General features: G+C 36.7%; 1 long non-coding RNA gene and 1 pseudogene across 2 annotated transcripts; both read left to right on the top strand.

Moving 5' to 3' along the window:
* The first annotated feature begins 464 nt into the window (after positions 1–464).
* On the top strand, positions 465–1,789 carry LOC131383183 (keratin-associated protein 6-2-like; annotated as a pseudogene). The gene has a single exon (XR_009213000.1). The product of XR_009213000.1 is annotated as a keratin-associated protein 6-2-like (transcript).
* Positions 1,790–1,936: 147 nt separating this feature from the next.
* LOC116466437 (uncharacterized) lies at positions 1,937–4,654 on the top strand. Its single transcript, XR_004247546.2, has 2 exons — positions 1,937–2,013; positions 4,346–4,654. It is a non-coding gene; the product is annotated as an uncharacterized LOC116466437 (long non-coding RNA).
* The last annotated feature ends 1,913 nt before the right edge of the window (positions 4,655–6,567 follow it).

Raw genomic sequence — 6,567 nt, 5'->3', positions numbered from 1 at the left:
TGACTCAGGAAAGGGAATAGGGGTGTCTCTTTCCCTATGGGTAGAGGTAGATGTTTTAGGAAAAAAGAGAGAGAGAATAAAAGGATAAAATTTTGTTATGATCCCCCCAAAACTTGTTATGTAAGATATATATCTACTGATAGGAGATTTTGAAAATTAGTATCAGCTTTATATTTTGGCACATAATTTCATTGAGATAGTTCTTTGGCAGAGCAGATTAAAATGATGCTCCTAAAATGAAACTAGAGTCTCCAAAATAATTGGCTCATTTTAAGCAAAATAATATTGATGATCAACAGTGACTGGCACATAATAATTGTTTAAATATTTGTTGGCTAAGTCAGGGAATGAATGATATGCTTTGGCAATTACTGACAGTATATAAAGGTCTCAGGGAAGTAGAAGACATCCACACCTCAGAAGCATCTTCTTGAAACCCATCTCAATTCTCTCCTCTTGACAACATGTGTTGCAACTACTATGGCAACTCCTGTGGCTATGGCTCCAGCTAGGTCTCTTGTTATGGCTGTGGCTATGGCTCCGGCTATGGGTGTGGCTATGGAACTGGTTACGGCTGTGGCTATGGCTCTGGCTCTGGCTGTGGCTATGGAATTGGCTATGGCTATGGGTATGGCTGTGGTTATGGAACTGGCTATGGCTATGGATATGGCTCTGGTTCTGGCTGTGGCTATGGAACTGGCTACGGCTGTGGGCATGGCTGTGGTTATGGAACTGGCTATGGCTCTGGATATGGCTCTGGCTCTGGCTACTGTGGCTACCAGCCATTTTGCTTTAGACGATGCTATTCTTCCTGCTAAAACATCACTGTCAGAGGACCATTTGCTTCTAAAATGACACGTCTAAAGATAATGCTGATTCAAGGATTCATACTCCAAGATTTCTATATCCAAGAATTACATGTTTGACAGAGTCTTGGACCTCTAGCCTTACATTTCTTTGAATGAAATCATGGCCATAGGATCCATGGTGTCATCTGACTTTTTTCCAAATGTTGTCTTTTGCTCCCTTAATCTCTGATTCTCTGTTATGATTGTGTTAATGATCATAACATCTACTGTTGGGGAAGTCAATCATTTGTAATAAAAATGGTTCTTTATTCCAAAAAAAAACACAATGTTTTAGTACAAAAGAGTCAAAAAGCTAAAAGGAAATATAGTTTATAAAGTAAAGAATTATCAGTAAGCTAAGTTTAATGTATTATTGAAGAAATAAAATGTATTTTATAAATTTACCCTAATGTCTAATGTCTAAGACATCTACTGTAGTGTACAGTAACATTCCAGGACTTCACATTCACTTGCTAATCACTCACTGATCCACCCAGAACAATTTTCAGCCCTATAAGCTCCATTCATGCTAAGTGGTCTATATAGGTACTGTCTTTTTATTATTATTATTTTATACTGTGTTTTTACTGATCTTTTCTAGATTTCAATAAGTTGAGATACACAAATATTTATTATTGTGTTACAATTGCCTATATTATCCAATACGATAACATGCTGGGCAGGTTTGTAGTCTAGAAGCAATAGGCTATACCTTATAACTAGGTGTGTTCTAAGCTATACCATACAGGTTTATGAAAGTACACTGTGAAATCTGCATGGCAAACATCATTGCCTTATGATACATTTCTCAAGTTTTCAGAACATATCCCTGTTGTTTAGCAGCACATGAATGTATTTGATTTATTGTCTTAATGTCCCTTTGCTTTCCCCATGCTTTACCATCAACTGCCTAATGAAACAGTCTGGAATTGCGTAATGACTAACTTAGTGCTTTGAGTTTAATTCTTTTTCAGCCACTGTGGTATCTTGATTACTATATTAATAACGTGTCTCCTTTATGTGTTTTTAAATAGTTACTTGGTCATGAACTATTTATAAGCTTTGGAAACATGATTTCATTTATTCTGCAGGATAATTTCAGGAAGTGGGTATTAATTCTCATTGTATAAATGAAGACATTAAGCACCAGAGTTTAAGTAGCTTGGTAAGTGTTATTCCAGTAATTAAATAGGCATAAATAGAGTACAACTTTCTCAGTTCTATCTATAATTTCTTTCTATGTATGGGCTTATTTATATCAACCAATATACACCTTTGTTTCAGCAATCAGTTATTGACTTTCTTTTAAGAAGGAAGAGAAGAAGAAACAAGGGAAGAAAAAAAAACAACCATAATCCTCTTTTACTATCAGATACCACATTTTTCTCTTCCACATTATCTTCTTTAAAGAACTGCAGGTTGCAGAGTCTATGAGTGCAAGTGCTAGAAAGGCCAGGTGGAAATATTAAAAGTGATGCAGTTCAATACTGACAGTGATGAAATACAGAATATATGGACCCTGATGTCCATAAAATGTGGCACATATACACCATGGAATACTATGCAGCCATAATAAAGGATGAGTTCATGTCCTTTGTAGGGACATGGATGAAGCTGGAAATCATCATTCTCAGCAAAGTATCGCAGGGACAAAAAACCAAACACTGCATATTCTCCCTCATAGGTGGGAATTGAACAATGAGAATACTTGGACACAGGAAGGGGAACATCACACACTGGGGCCTGTCGTGGAGTGGGGGGAGGGGAGAGGGATAGCATTAGGAGATATACCTAATGTAAATGATGAGTTAATGGGTGCGGCACACCAACATGGCACATGTATACATATGTAACAAACCTGCACGTTGTGTGCACATACCCTAGAACTTAAAGTATAATTAAAAAAAAAGAGAGAGAGAGAGAGAATGTATGCACCCTATAATCTCAAGGAGGGGCGGCAACCCAGTTGAATATTTTTCCAAGCCAGTTTAGGGAAAGATTGATAAGGTTTCCAATTTTTCAAAAGGACCCATAATCCAAATTTTTATATGAAATCTAATTTTTAATTTCATATGAGTTGGAAATTAAAATCAATGTTTTATTTATGTTATGATCTCTACTTTTGGTTCTATGAGATTATTACTTGTTTAACTCTCTGTAATCTGAATTCTGCCACCCACAAGCCATATTAATGGAGATCGTGAATGACTTACATATTGTCTTTTGAATATATATTAATTTACATCTCAATTGACCTGCAAACAGTTTAAAACTCTTCAGGTGTGTTTATCAAAAGATTCCTTCATGTGGCTTTTTATCTTTCTCTACTTTTTCATCAATCTCATTTATTACTAAATTTCAGTTATCATCTGCCATGCCAATACTGCCAACTCTAAACATTTATCACAGTTTACTATGCAAGCTTTATAGGAATATTAATATACCTCATATTCACATATTCAGCATACATCTTAAGTGTTAATTCCCCACACATATGATTGTCGTTCAGGAGACTTTCTTTGAACCTCAATAAATGTCATCACATTTTATAGCACTCTATTTTTGTTTCACTGTTTTATTAATCATTTCTTTGGATAATATCATATATCTTCTACAAAAGTATAATTTCTATAGGAAAGATAATTTTATTTCTTATTTTTACTATGACATTTTAGCATCTACTATGCTGGCCAGCATGCCACATATTTGTCAATAAATAATTTATTGCCTCTCAGCTCCAAATTTACCCTGCAATCACTCTGCCATAATGTGTGGAATTCCTCTTGTATTTACTTCCTCATAGTGAGCACAGTATTCAAGCCTTCTCAGTAGAGGGCACGGGAGAGATGCTGTAGAGGAAAGGGCTCTCCTATGGTGCCTGCCTCCTTACAGTGAGTGGGTGGCGTGAGTGTGAGAACATCTAGAGGTGCTATACCTCAGAATCTGAGGTCCCTCAGCAATCTTACAGCTGGGGCTGGCTTCCTGCAGCCTTCTCAGCATGGACACAATTTCCAGGCTTCATACTTCCACAGGTTTTTTTATTCCCTCTACCCACCTGTGTACCTGGACCCTTGCTAACTTTTGCCTGTGGCCTGCTTGCAGTTAAGAATTTGTCATTAAAAAAAAAAAAAAAAAAGAATTTGTCTTTGGCAGCCGGGCGCAGTGGCTCACGCCTGTAATCCCAGCACTTTGGGAGGCCAAGGCGGGTGGATCACGAGGTCAGGATATCGAGACCATCCTGGCTAACACGGTGAAAACCCGTCTCTACTAAAAATACAAAAAAATTAGCCAGGCGTGGTCGCGGGCACCTGTGGTCCCAGCCACTCTGGAGGCTGAGGCAGGAGAATGGCGTGGACCTGGGAGGCGGAGCTTGCAGTGAGCAGAGATCACGCCACCGCACTCCAGCCTGGGCGAGAGAGTGAGATCCCGTCTCAAAAAAAAAAGAAAAAGAAGAAGAATTTGTCATTGGCTCACTCCTTCTATATCCTTTTACTTAGATCCACTGAAAGAGATTCAACTGTGTGGCACCTATGGTGAGGAGAGTTGCTTTCTGCCATTGTTGCTGTCCAGCAGTTGCCAAATAGCTCTGACCTGAGCAAAGCAGTGAAAAGCGGTGCTGTTGAGTGGATTGCCACTGCACCTTTTTCAACTACTCTAGTCTTGCGGAGGAAACCCCTCTTCTAAATTTTTTCTTCATTGAATACTCTCCCTCAGCTCTAGGGTACCATATAGAGTTTTCTTGTATTTTAGAATTATTCTTTCATCAAAGTTTACCAGTCTTTTGTATTGCATTTCTCCTGTCTAAATCAACTGTGTGGTTTCTACTCATTATGGATATAGATTGATACAAACTCAATAAATATTTTTGAATGAATAACTCCACAGTCCAAGTTATTTTAATCACTGTAGAAAATCTCCAGTTTCTTCCATATTTCTGAACATGCTATGTATCAAGAGACAAACCACAAATTTAAAGAAGGTGTGGTCAAATTTTGTGTTTATAACATTTGTAAATGTTTGGCATCTAGAATACATGTATAATTCCAACAAATAAGTAAGAAAAAAATAAATAATCCAGTGGGATATTGGGCAAAATATTGAAACCAAAGTGTCATAAAAGAGGAAACATTACTTTCTAATACACCTGGAAAATGTGTACCCACCCGAGCAACCACATAATGCAAATAAAAGTTAAAACAAAACACAACAAGGCAACAAAAATTCCCTTGCTTAAGCCTAATGTAAACAAACAAAAAATTCATCAAAAGACTATTAGTTTCTATATAGTCAAGGATAGTGTCCAAAACCTGGAGCCCAGAACTGATTCAGTGAGGAAACCACACTCACCACCATTAAAGATTAGTTGCTATAACTTACATGGGTGTCACCATTGTTTCAGTAACTTGATCTTGCCGCTACTGCTATTGCTACCAGTGAGAATTTTATAGTGCTTAAATGTATCATTATATCATAATTAAAATCCTGGGGAGTGGGTTGATCTAATTGTTAGAGCTTAGATCATCGGGCATACCCTAGCTGCAACAGAGACTGAAATAATGATTACCTGTTATCTTCAGCTTCTATAGTAGGTGGCAGGCTCTGCATTGCAACAACAATCACAAAATAAAAGGTTTCTCAATCATATAAAGGTGATTAAGATACTGAGCAGCCAAAATGCACATATGCACATAAACAGACACTCCCATTACACATATGCCCAAAGAGATTTATTTCAGTATTCCATATAATATTAAAAACTTGAAGAAAATCTAAATGTTGGCCAATACAAAAATGCTTGAATAAATGGTAATGATATTGGCAGACATTATTATTAGCAGCCATAAGTCAGTCTCTATATGCCACTTTCTCTGGCATTCTACTATGGAAAATAAACAAATAAACACTTTCAAAGTTTCTCTTTTGTCTTCTGGTCCATATAAATTATATCTTGGTTAGTAATATTTGAAGAGAGATCTCCTGTGAGGTTTATGAGGAAGTTATTTTTCTTTCTATAAAGACGTGTGTGTGTGTGTGTGTGTGTGTGTGTGTGTGTTGAGGGGCTGTACATAGGAGACCAGCCTAGTTCTTGCTTAATAGTGAGGGCATAATGTGGTGAATTGAAGCAACTACCTTTCAGTTATGAGGCTACAGGTCTAAGAATGACTGTGAGGATTGCTGATGGAAAGAAGTGAGCCTGGCTTACGATAACATTATTTAGTGACTGACTCTCTATCCAAATCTTTATTATTTGAGAAAACAAACCCTAAATTTAAATGGAAGGTTGTCGGGAATTTCCATTAAGTCAAACTGAAAGTATCCTTAACTTACTCAACATTTATTTCATAGAATATTAAACAGCACTTGATTATGCTGGACCCAAATGCATCGATGTGAATAAATCTTAAAAGTATAATGTTGAATGAGAAACCACTATGTTTGGAATAAGTATAATATGATGAAATGTATTAATTAAGAAAAATTATAAAACATTTCTGAATATTGTTCAAGCATACAATATCTGATCTCCTTACGTATGCAAAAAAAAAATACCTTCAGAGTCCCTCAGTAAGCCAGAAGAAGTGGAATTTAGCAAGTTTTTAACGGTGATAATGAGAATTCAGTTTTTTCATTTGACTGATGATCAAATAGCCAAAATGGTTCTGAATCAATGTGATCATGAAAATAGTGATCATGAAGATGATTCATACATTGCAGAAAA

The sequence above is a fragment of the Hylobates moloch genome, unplaced genomic scaffold, assembly GCF_009828535.3.
Source record: "Hylobates moloch isolate HMO894 unplaced genomic scaffold, HMol_V3 SCAFFOLD_4, whole genome shotgun sequence".
NCBI lineage: Eukaryota > Metazoa > Chordata > Mammalia > Primates > Hylobatidae > Hylobates > Hylobates moloch.
This window is presented reverse-complemented; position numbering and strand designations above follow the sequence as displayed.